This window comes from Parasteatoda tepidariorum, chromosome X1 (genome assembly GCF_043381705.1).
Source record: "Parasteatoda tepidariorum isolate YZ-2023 chromosome X1, CAS_Ptep_4.0, whole genome shotgun sequence".
Classification (NCBI taxonomy): Eukaryota; Metazoa; Arthropoda; class Arachnida; order Araneae; family Theridiidae; genus Parasteatoda; species Parasteatoda tepidariorum.
In genome coordinates, this window is record NC_092214.1 from 77,404,882 (window position 1) to 77,417,705 (window position 12,824).

Below are 12,824 nucleotides of genomic sequence, written 5' to 3' on the forward strand. Positions count from 1 at the left end.
AAAAAAAATGAAAAGGAATTAATGAACAATTCAAAAAGTAAGTGACTGATTTTAATGCGGTTGCTGCTGCTATTTAAATTACCATGTTAATTCTAGGTGTCATACCAGTAATAACAACACGTAAAGTAGGTGCAAGAATAAGTTTCCATCGTTTCCTTTAATTACACTCATAACCGAAAATGCAATTTTATATTTAAAAAATGTGGCTGGGTGGGGCAGTTGGTTTGTCGTCGGCCTTCTGAGCTCAAGTCTGCGGGTTCGATCCCCGGCCCAGACACCAGATTTTCGGGATGCAGAAAATCCTCAGCGGCCATGTCGTATGATTATGCGGCATGTAAAAGATCCCTGGGGTGCCTTATTGGCTCTTGGCATTTCCGGCAAAATTAAATTCCTAGTGCACTTTAGCATCCAAATAGAGTCTCGGTGCTGCCATCTAGTATGGCAGAAACTAGACGTCCAAATTAACAGGACCAACGGTATCTCACCCATTGTGGTGGTCCTGAAAGAGTGGATACCACCTCTGGAGAACGCAGTAAGTCTGCTCATCGGGAAAAACTGATTGTGCAGCTCATTGGAAATAAAATAAAAATATTAAAAAAATCTCTAAAGAATATAGAAAAGAAAAGGGCAATAAAATCTTAAATAAATAAAAATGGAAATATTCTAATCGTGTTTTTAATTCAGATCTGTATTTATTGATTAAAAGATTGTTTAATAAGTTCCCTTTATTCTGTGGCAGTAAGAGTGTTGTTTTGGTTTTTAATAAATTGATTTATTACCCACATGTTCTCTGTTCGCACATCGTCTAATGGATGATATGTTTTAAAAAAAAGTAACCAATTGAAGGTTATAGTTGGACCTGAAAATTTAAACTTTCACTCAGTAACCAGTGGCTGGTAGATTCTAATAATTTAGACGCCTATTTTTCCTCTTTCTTAATGAGTCAGTGACTGATATCATTTAATAGCCACTCTTCCAATCGATATCTTTTCATTTACTAGTGGCCTGAAACATTAAGAGGGAATTTTAGCTCTCCGATCTTAAAAATGATAAGAAAATTTCAATTAGTCTATTTGAGAGGAAGGCGCTAAAAATGGTGTCTTCTTCTTTTCACCTAACCCATATTTTAAACTATTAAACGTATTGCTAATTTTTTAATAAAATTATTTTTATATCAATTTTAAAATACAAATTTTTATGCAAATTTAAACATTTAACCAGTAAATTTATAAATGCAATTTAAAAAACAAACTGAAATTTAATTATAACTTTGAAACTTTATTCAAAATAAAATATATTCATTTAGAAAATATAAGATTAATTCTCAGAAATGGTAAGGCCAGAAATAATTCCCTGCAATTTGTAAATTAATGTACGTTGTTTGAATAATTAGAGAACAGTTAAATATCATAACTGAAAAATATAATTTAATGAATACTGTTCTAAAGCTAATACAAAATAATAAAAAAATTTAATTTAGAAAATATTGCATAGACTTACAGCAAATTAACTGTGCATATTCCTGCTAAGAAAGTGGTAAAGATAGATACTTAGTGTTTTGCATTTTTTAAAATGAAACAAGTAATTCTTCTAATGAAGATGGCTTCATGACGATTTCTATGATATTGAAAAAAAACAAAAAAAAAACTGAAGTAGTTTCTATCAAACTAAAGAGGAAAAATGAGAGATGCAAAAAAAAAAAAAAAAAAAACAAACAAAAAAAGTTAATCAAGTTAAAGTTAGCATTGATTTTTTAGTTATAGTTACTCATCATTAATATAAAACTGAAAATAAAAAAACCTAGAATTGGAAATCATAGTAAAATTTATAAATTTTTCAAACTAAAAGAATTACTTGTCTCCTTAACAGTTTTATACTCAAGTTTATGATCAGTTTTGTACTTATAACACTTTTAACTTAACTTTATGATGGATAAAAAAACTGTTGAAGTGTCCTATGCCAACTTTATGTATGCATTAAATTTAACAAACATAATAATTATGCCTAGAATAACTGTTAATCCATAGTATTCTTCGCAAATAAAAATATTATATATTTTACATACTAGATAAAATGCTTGAGGTATTTTAAATTAATATTTATTATGCAGAATTTATGTTTACATAACTTATCAAAAAAATATTAAGTAAATATAATTTAAGAAATGAGCCTAAAAAATTTTTTCATTGAATTTTGTTTTCACAAATTTTTTAAAAAATATTTGCATTTAAAATATTAATAGATATTTAAGTAAAATTTAGAGCATTGATGCTAGAAACATTAATATTTGAAGTTATTGAAGTATCAATATATGGATGTCACGAAAGAACTATTAAAAACAAACGAAATTTAATTTTCTTGCAATATATTGAATTTTATTTCTGTTGTACTTATAACTACATAATTTCATTTATTATTTTTAGTTCTTTCCATTTCATCTAGCTTCTTTTTTTAATTTTTAACATAATACTATATACACTCATTCGCAATAGACTCGGCAGTAACTACAGAGGAAAATTGTGCTCAACGTGAATAAGTAGTGCTGTTTGTCATATTATGTTGCTATGAGGGTCAATAACATAACACATTATTAGCAAACAGCCAATTTTTAGTTATAAATTTTCCTATTTAGGGATTTACTATGTAAATGCATTCTTTAACTTTGTACATGCTCATAAAAATGTTCTCTTAGTTATCATATGGTTATTTTAAAAATTCAAATCATAATTGGATGTATAATTTTCAGGGAGGAAATAGGGAAAGTAGCCAGAACCATTGATATAGCAGTCAGTATGCCAAATATAAAAACTGCCTGTCAAACTATGTATAGAGCCAGGGCAAAGGCATTACCGCCTTTGCCAAACACTTTGGCAGAAATCGAAATCAATGGGCAAAAACCATTGACAATCGAGACTTTCTCCTCGTTGATGACCAAATAACTGGAGAAAGAATTTTGGTTTGTACATTTTCTTTATGAACTTGCTATTAATCATATCAGCCAGCTAACACTTTTGAGAAGAATAATTTTCTCAAGCAGTATTATTATATCAAGCAGTATTCCAGAAATATCAATTTTTATTTTGCCAGAACATCCTATAATATGTTTATTATGCATGTATATGCATTCTCAATTTATTTATGTGTAAATGTAAGATTTTTGTAAAAATTAAATTTAAAAATTTCATATATTAATAGAAAAGAAATATTTTCAATTTTATTAATTTAATAGAAAAGACATATTTAAAAGAAATTTCATATATTTTTCTCACTTTCCTTTTTCCATATTTAAAATATATAATTGTCGTAAAAAAACACAAGTACTTAACTGAAAATAATTAATAGGCCAGTATGGCGATTAAAAATAATTACAATCCAAATATTACAGTATCCTCTACACAGCACTAGCAATGTGAATGGTCAAACATTAAGGTGAATTTAATATATAATAACAATAAACTTAAATAATGAGTTTCATCCTCAATCTTAAACTTTGCATAATAAATCGTTTTTCTTTTTTTTTACCACATGTAAAAATTCAATCAAAGAAGCTTAATTGCTTTCTAAATTTAGAATATGTCAGAGAACTTTTAATTTAAAATGACACAGCTGTCAATTAATATATAACAAAACATTGATAGCTGTCGCTGCTATTTAATATCCAACTATTTCATAGACACAATGCACTAATTCAGGGTGGCCACTCAAATCAGATTTCAGAATTCTCTGATTTTTCCAGGTTTTCCAGAAAAAATCTTAAAATTTCCAGGTCAGTGTGTTATTTTTTTAAAATCATTAATTGTAGGTGGGTACAAAAAAAGTGTCAATATTATGAAGTATTTTATTTAAAATGTTATTCTCAATATATCATAATGAATAGATGTGGAGAAAATAATATGTTTAGTATTGTAGAATATGTTGTTTTAAATGAATAATTTTTTTTAAAAATTGTTAAGCAGTTTTTGCACAAAATGTACGAGATAGCAAATACAGAGTGACCTTTGGATAAGTACTGTTAAAAAACCTTGGACGAGTACTGTTTAAAATATTTTCATTAAGTAAAAGAAAATAATTCCATGTGATTATACATCAATAAATTTTTATATTTATTTACATTTCAATATCGAGCCCTCTTATACTGTATTTGATCCAAACAGTGCTCTTTATAAAATACATTGATATAATTTTCTTTAAACCAATATCCAAAGTCAAATAATTAAATAATGTTGTTTGTGTTGAATTAGCATTATTATTTTACGAAATATCCAGTATTCGTAAAGGCAAAATTGTCAAATTTCTTGTTGCATATTCTGTAGAAAAACATATTTTTCTTATTAGAATATTTAAAGAATTTCAATCTAACCACATGGCTTCTTAGTTTAGATTCGGCAATTGTTTTTACAATTGGGTAATTCCATGGTGTCGAACATAGAAATTAAAAACAGAAGCAAATATCCCAACCCCTTCCCAAATTGCAGTCCCAGTCTCCAAAGTCAAAGGTTTCTACAATCGTTTAGCAACCATGGGAGAAATTTATGTCACATTCTAGTTTAACAGGGTTATAATGAAGCAAATTTTGATGCAAACAAAGTATTGGTAAGGTAATGATTTTTCACCTGTTTGGCAATACATTTCAGTCTAAAAATTGGGGGTAAAATGGATAAAATAATTTAAATTAAGAAAATTAGTAAATAATTTAAACTAGTGAAATTTAAAAAAAATATTGCAGAAAAAATTTCCAGCTTTTCCTTAAAATTCCCTGATTTTTCCAGGTTTCTATCCAAATTTCCCTGATTTTTCCAGTATAAAAAAAAATTCCCTGATAATTCCAGGTTTTCAAGGTGGGTGGAGAAGAATGCTACAGATAAGCTCAGGTTTATAACAATAAAGAAACTTTAAACCATTCATACTGAATAAGCCTTTAACACAGAATATTTCTTCTTTTATTACATCCTGGCGAAAGAAAATTTCTAGGCACTTAACTTACTTTTCCCTGGCATTAATTTTTAAAATAAAGAAATTTAAAAGAAAAAATAATCTTATTGCAAAATTTATCTTAAAGACATAAAAAAATTTTATTTAATTTTCAGATATTCGGAACGAAAGAATATCTGGAGGTTTTGTGCCAATGCAAAAAAATTTATTTGGATGGCACATTCAAAATGGCACCGAAGCTCTTTTGCCAGCTTTACACCATTCATGGCTCATTCATGGGTAAAATATTCCCATTAGTCTATAGCCTAGTGCCTGACAAGTCGAAACATACTTATTTACGTTTGTTTCAACATGTCAGCAATATCGCTTGGAATAATGGGTATATTTTTAACCCAGAATGTGCCATGATGGATTTTGAAGCTGGCGCAATGAACGCTCTGCACTAAGTCATCCCTTGGATTGTCATTAAAGGTTGTTATTTCCACTTCTCACAATCGATTTGGAGGAAGGTACGTAAAGATTGAGTCGTCATTTAATAACTTAAATTACTTTATTAAAAACCACGTTTATTCATGCAAAAGAATATTTAACATTATATATTTAATATTTTTTAATGAAAAGAATATTTAACAAATACTTTGATTGAATACAGCTCAATATTTTATTTGCTTTAAGAAAAATGTTTTAAGGAACTATTTTTTATAATTATAACACATGATAAAAAACTTAAGTTTACTTTTTTTAGGTAACTAATTTACCCAAACTATTTTACGAAAACTCAAGCATTCCTTATTAGAAATATTAAACCGAAGATTAAAAAACTACTAAAAACAAGAATATAATATCTTGAAGCTTTACCATATGAGCCTATTCATTTCTTCAATGAAAAATATGAAAAAAATACAAATACAAAAATGTCTATTTCTTTCTTCGTGTTTTATAAAATGATTATGGAAGTGTCGATTTTCGATTGAATTATTGTAAAGTGTGTCGAGTTCTGATGATTTTTTATGATGGTACCGATTTTTTCAGTAAATTTGGTGAAGATGCCGTTTTGGTTCACATAATTTTTGTGATGGTTCCTAGGAACAGTACCAAAATTGATCAAAATTAGTCCCTACATGTACACTAGAAAGACTAAAAATTCAAAGAAAAATTTTAAGTATTGAGAATAGTATCACTAATGCTCATTTTAATGTCAATGTTTTATTTCAGGCTCAAGCGTTAAGCCCAACAAGCCACCAAATCAATAATTTCACAGCATACATGAAAATGACATGGATAGATGCTGGTTCTCAGTTTAGTCCGTAAGTCACACAGCGAATCGTAGCAGTGATACAACTTCTTAACTATGTGTGCAATTCTATTTATTCTAGAAAGCAATATCAGTTACTTTACTTCTTAATTTTTATACAAATAATTTGTTGAATAATTTAAAACTTTAGATCTAAATACAGATTTAAGCAATATAATTAAAAGTGGCGAACTAAATAGTTATTTTCTATTTATCCAATATTATTTATGAATGAGACAGAATACCATTTCTCTACTGTTTAAAGTGACCACTAGGTACCATGCAAAATCAATGGTGGGCAACATAGAATAAAATGAATAAAAACATACAGTGTATAAGGGAGCATCCACTATGAGTTAATGAAATAATTAGTAAATTTATGAGAAATTAATTTTCAGGGATAAAAGTATAAGTAAAATGAAACATAGAATGTAAAATAATCATAATATCTAAAAGAAAACTTATGAAATTGCATCAATTTAAAGAAAAAAGTTCTGTTATTCATTTGAAAAACATTTTAGAAAAAACATTAAAATCTCAATTTTTTTTATTTATTATAATTGTTAAAGTACTTTAATTTACTCGTCTTTAATATTATTTTGTTTTATTTTGTAGGCACATTTGGAACCACTTTGACAACAGTGACAATGTGCGCGGACAAACAACCATGTTGAGGGGTCAAATCCAAATGTTTACATATTCATAGATATGATCAAAAAAATTGACCATGAGAATGATGCAGAAAAAATAATGTTGCTGTGTCTTACATGCAAAAAATGAGCAAAAATTACAATTTGAACCACATATAAATTTACTTTCTGAATGGGTTAAATTGGTTGCTGGTATAATACTTAAGTACCATAAATAAAAATGTTACACAAATACATTGCAAATATGTTTAGACTGTTGCCAAGAAAAATTTATAAAGATACCTCACATCCATTTATACTAAAAAAAGCCACCAAGCAAAATGGGTTTATAAAGAGATATCGAAAAAAGAAAAACATTTGAACTTATCTCTTTCTTTAAATTAAATTATTTAATACATTTTTAATTAATCATAATAAAGCTTTCAAATCCGAAATCCAAGACAAAGAATCTTAGAAATTCAATACGCTATAGCTCTATAAGAGGAGATTTATTCAACATAAATTTTATAAAAAAATATTTGCCAAAGAAGGTAATTGTGTTCCATTTGATATTTAGAGCACTAAGCTTTATATTTAAGAGCAAAATGTTTTAAAGCCAACAATTGATCTTCCATGTTTAATTAGGAAGAATTATTTAAAAATAGCAGAATTAATACAAGTAGAAGATTATTTTTCATCATGAAATGTACAACACATTTATTAGGTTTCAAAACTTTTTTAAGCATCAAAATATTGACTTAACCTTTATACTTTTTCAATATTTTATTACAAACATATTTCCATCAAACAGTTAATAGTCAGTAGAAACATAATTATTTTAATTTGTTAATTCCTTGATAATAAAAGCTACAAAATAACTATCCAGACAGATTGAGAACGTTCTTTTTGGCATTCTGTTTTTTGGTTACTGTTTGGGTTTCCTTAATGTTGCCATTTGGCAATGCATAATCTTCTTGCGTCTTTTTACGTCAAGATTTCGCGTGCAGGTCGTCAGGCTACCGAAGCTGAGGTGCCATCCTCTCTGCAGAGGATTAAAATTGTGATGGCATGTCTTTGGATTAGGACTGGGCGATATTAGAAATTATATATCGTGATGCATCGTTAGTTTTGCATCGCGATATAGTATTTTTAAATTTCATTTACTTGTAAGGCACAGAAAGTCAAATTTCTATCAATATTACAAATTAACATTTTCTTGTACTATTATGCATAAATAATTACATGATTATTAAGTTCGATCATAATGCTCAATTTCTAAATGAAAAAGTAAATGTAAGTTTTGTTACATTTTCTAAAAATGATCACGCAAATAAACGAAAGATTTCTTAATTTAAAAATAAATAATAAAAAAATAAATAAAATTGAAATTTATCATTATATTTACCTAACAGTATAAAAAGAAAATTTAAAAAATAAGCTCGTTAAAAATTATTTTTATGTTTAAAACGAAGTGCTAAATAAATTTCAGAAAAAAAAACGCTTTTAAAACACTATTTTTTATTATTATTATTTCAGATAAATAATTAAATTAAATTGATTAATAACCGAATTATGAAAGAAAAACAAAGGTTTAATTTCTTAAAAAGAAAAACAAAAGAATTGTGATATTCGATAATATATTTAGCTAATTAACAAATAATATGAAAATAATATTTTTAAAAAAAAATATACTCTCTAATAAAGCAAAGTGCTTAATGATTTAAAAAATGAATAAAACACGCAAACCTTTCAAATTTTTTTGAATAAACAAAGTTGATTGACTTATGTCCAAATCCAAATGACAAAAAATAAGTTTTGTTTTAACTTTATTTGTAGAAATAAAAACAACAAGATTTATAAATTTAAAATCAGTAATAGATTTACAACCAGTCCTACTTCGGATCATCATATTTAATGTTTCCCACACCGTCGCCAATAGCCCACAGCTCTAATGCGACGTAAATAAACAACAATAACCTTTAAAGATAATATTCGTTCAAAAAATAATTCTCACTGTAATGGTTTGTAATGAATAAGCAAGTTCTTTCTAGGCTTTGCTCACTATATGCAATTGATAGAAGAATTTCTCGTAGACTAGCCAGGGGTCTGTCCAGACATTTTGTGAAAGGTCCGTTTTTGAAAAATTGTGAAAAAAATTACTCGTAATTTGTGAATATAAAATAAAGGTTAAGTCACATTCTATCAACCAGGGTCCGTTTTTGTGAATTTGTGCAAATAGGGTCCGTTATTGCAAAAAAAAATAATAATAATAATAAAAAATATAAAAATAAAAAAAACTTTTTCAAGGAGATTTTAAATTGTAAAGGCATACAAGATTATGCTCAACACTGCAAAATTATAATTAAAAAAATTAAATTTAAAAAAATAAAGAGCAATTGCAGCTTCTAAATTAAGTTGCAACATACAAATATTTGGTATTTAGCCTATACTGCTGAACACAGAATATTCTTTTCGGACGAATAAAGAAAGAAGCGTCTGCGGAAGAAAAAATTTAGTTTGTTTACATCTGTCTTTCTCCCCTCCCCCCTTCCTGGGAAGGGTTAATTCGATTAACAAAACAATAATGAAGATGAACAAATTTGTGAAGGGTCCGCTTTTAAGGTAAATTATTTTGTGAAGGGTCCGTTTTTATGAAAATATATTTTGTGAAGGGTCCGTTAACGGACCCAAATTTCTTCTAAACAGACCCCTGCTAGCGTATTTCACGTATCACGCTTCTAAAGCACTTTCAATGAAATCGATTACTTGTCAATACGATTTGCACATGCGCAACACGTTTTTACCCGTAGTTTTTAAACGTTTGATGCCACGTTTAAGACATTTTCTTAAAGCAGTAACCTATTCTGACTGAAGTCCCGCAGTGGACTGATCGTTAAGACACGGTTCCCAGCAGATCACCGAAGTCAAGCATCACTGGCTGCGGTCAGTGTGCGGGTGGGTGACCACTTGGATCAGTCTGCGTAGGGACCGAGGGTGTGCGGTATTGGTCCTCGTTAAACTGTGCTACCGTAAAGTGCTCGACTTCGCGCGCAGGTCGTCGGGCTACCGAAGCGGGGGTGCCATCCCCTCCGCAGAGGATCAAAATTGTGATGTCATGTCTTCGGATCATCCTCCGGGATGTATCCCAGACCGTCGCCAATAGCCCATTGTGCAGCTCTAGTGCGACGTAAATTAACAACAACAACAACTATTCTGACTGAATGAGGAAAAAAAAATCTCCCATGTGCATTTGGAAAGTAACCTGATTGGAGAGCTTTTTGAGGATAAATAAATTTCACTTATCTGGTTTCTATACTCATCACCAAATTCACATACGCGATTATTTTTTTTCCACAATGGACTGACTGTCATGACACTGTTTCCAGTATATAGCAGAATCCAGTCGATCACTGACTGCAGTCAGTATGCATGTAGAAGGTCATTTGAAACACAGAATCCCCGGTTCACTGGGAGGACACATCCATTCATCTGCAAATCGTAATTTTCACCTGAGTCAGAGTAGGATCTAACTCCAATCCAGAACTTCTAGAGGTATCACTTGGAGGAGTTTGTGACCCTGACAGATTTAGCGTGCACCATTCCCCTTAACTGATAATCGAAATAGTGATAGTATGTATTCGGATCCTTCTCAGGGATATTTCCCAAACTATCGTCAATATTCAATTGTGTAATTCTAGAGCGACGTAACTAAATTACTACTACAATTACTTTACATCAAAAGTGAACGGTTCCGAAAACGAATGGCACACACATGTGCAAATGACTAATATATGAATACTGAGCCGCAGTGGCATAGAGGATAGAGCGTTCGCCTTCCAATGAGGAGAACCGGGTTCGAACACTAGTGCTGCCAGGTCGACATGAATCCTGCACCTGGCTTGCTCTGACCACAGTACTGACGTGAAATATCCTCAGTCTTAGACGGGTCATGGGTTAGAGTCCCCTTGCAGTCAGGATAATACTCGTGGTCTTCCTCCCCATGTAACGCAAATGTGGGTTAGCTCCATCAAAAAGTTCAAGTTGTGGCAAATTTAAGTTATTGAGCCAAAGTTACAGAAAATTTAAGTCCTTATGTGTGATTTTTTTTCTATATATATATATATTTTGCTTTAAATATTGATTATCTATCCATTGTAAAATTTATTTTAATTTTATTATATTTAAAATTATAATACAGGTCGTTTGCACGTGTTTACTGTTTCCATTGTTGTGAGAGTAAGTTCCCCGTTTTATTGCTTCATACTTATGATTTAATACAATGAACTACATCTTAAGTCTCCTTTTCTAGAAATTGTAACTTTGCTTCAACTCTCGTTTTTATTCTTATAAATTTTAAGTCAGTAATAATTACACTGCGTCTTATCTCTCACATGTATAAATAGCAACGTAGTATCTAGTCAAAAAATTTAATTAAATTTCATAAATTTCAGTTTTTTGTTTTTACTTAATACAAAGAGATTTAAAAGAAACTTATAAGATATTTTTAAACGAAGCTTTTGACCTTTTGGATTAAAAATGTGTTTAAAAGCATTAAAAACTTTAATTTCACGGCAAGTATGAGGTGTGTTAAAATTTTTAATTAAAGTCAATTTTTTATATTCGAATTTGAATGTTGAAGCGAAATTTTTATGATGTCTGGCGATCACTGAAAATCACAAATCTGGCAGGAAAACAAATTTTATAATAAGAATTTTAAACCTTCCAAAACAAAATACTCAATCCAATGAATGGTAGACAATATTACGTTATTAATTTTTATAAAGAGATAATTACCATACTTTTTGTTTGCAATTTATTTAGATAGTTTTAAATACTTTTACTTTTAAACTTGAACGCACCAAGGGCTTTACTGTACGATTAACTCAACAATGAAAACTATCTTTACATTTTAGACTGCATTTAAGGTACAATAAATAAAATTGTTTTTTAAAGGATTCGTGTTTATAGCAAACATCCATATAAAGATTGTTTAGTGAATATCAGGGCTCGCCAACCAGGCAAAGTTAGCCCTACCAGGAAAAAAACCTCAGATTTTTTTTAAGGTGCATTTTTTCAAACTTTTCTTTACTAGATCAATAGATTTTACTTCAAAAGTAAAATAGTTGCAAATTATTGCAATTTAAACAGGCGTTTCCAAATAATTCAAGATCAATTAATTTGTTGTATTAAAAAAAATGTCATTTTAAGTGAAAAATTAATTATGTAATTTAAAAATATCACTAGAGTTTAGTAAGCGAACAGTAAGATATATAAATGAATGAAATTAATCTTATCAATGAAACTAATTAATATTAATTTTTTATGATTCCAAGAGAATTTAATTAGGTTTTAGAAATTAAGAGCTTAAACATGAGACAGTTTCTAGTCAAAATTTGCTATTAATTTGCAATAAAACTTTCAAACTGTTATAGGAATTAACTTATTTTGCTGAAAAATCTGTCTCGAAAAAATTTAAATAAATTTACAATAAGCGAAATTTGACTAGAATTTAAAAAAATTACAACTGTGACAGATAGAAAATTTGAATTGAATAATTAGGATCTTTTAAGTCAATAATTTAAAATTTTTATGAAACAATTTGTTTAAACAAATAAAAACCTCACAATTCCAAAATTGTCCGCAAAAATGGTTACATTGCAACAAAATAAGAGACAAATTCTTTGATAGTAAATCAAGCAAAATTCTGCAAATCTGAATTGGAGAATTTTGAGCATTTTTGACTGACAAATTTGAATTCTGAAAAATTACGATGTGAAATCCGAAACAAATTTGGCCCTTTCGGCATGCTAAATGTGTATTTTGCACGATCAAGTTTACCAGTTGATATTACTTTTTTATTCCATTGTTCTCTACTTTGCACACACACACACACACACACACATATATATATATATATATATAGATATATATATATATATATATATATATATGTAATACAAAAATTATAA

At 28.9% G+C, this 12,824-nt stretch overlaps 1 long non-coding RNA gene across 1 annotated transcript; it reads left to right on the plus strand.

Annotated features, from left to right (window-relative positions):
• The first annotated feature begins 2,669 nt into the window (after positions 1-2,669).
• On the plus strand, positions 2,670-8,109 carry LOC139427064 (uncharacterized). Its single transcript, XR_011638222.1, has 3 exons — positions 2,670-2,956; positions 5,088-5,441; positions 6,842-8,109. It is a non-coding gene; the product is annotated as an uncharacterized lncRNA (long non-coding RNA).
• The last annotated feature ends 4,715 nt before the right edge of the window (positions 8,110-12,824 follow it).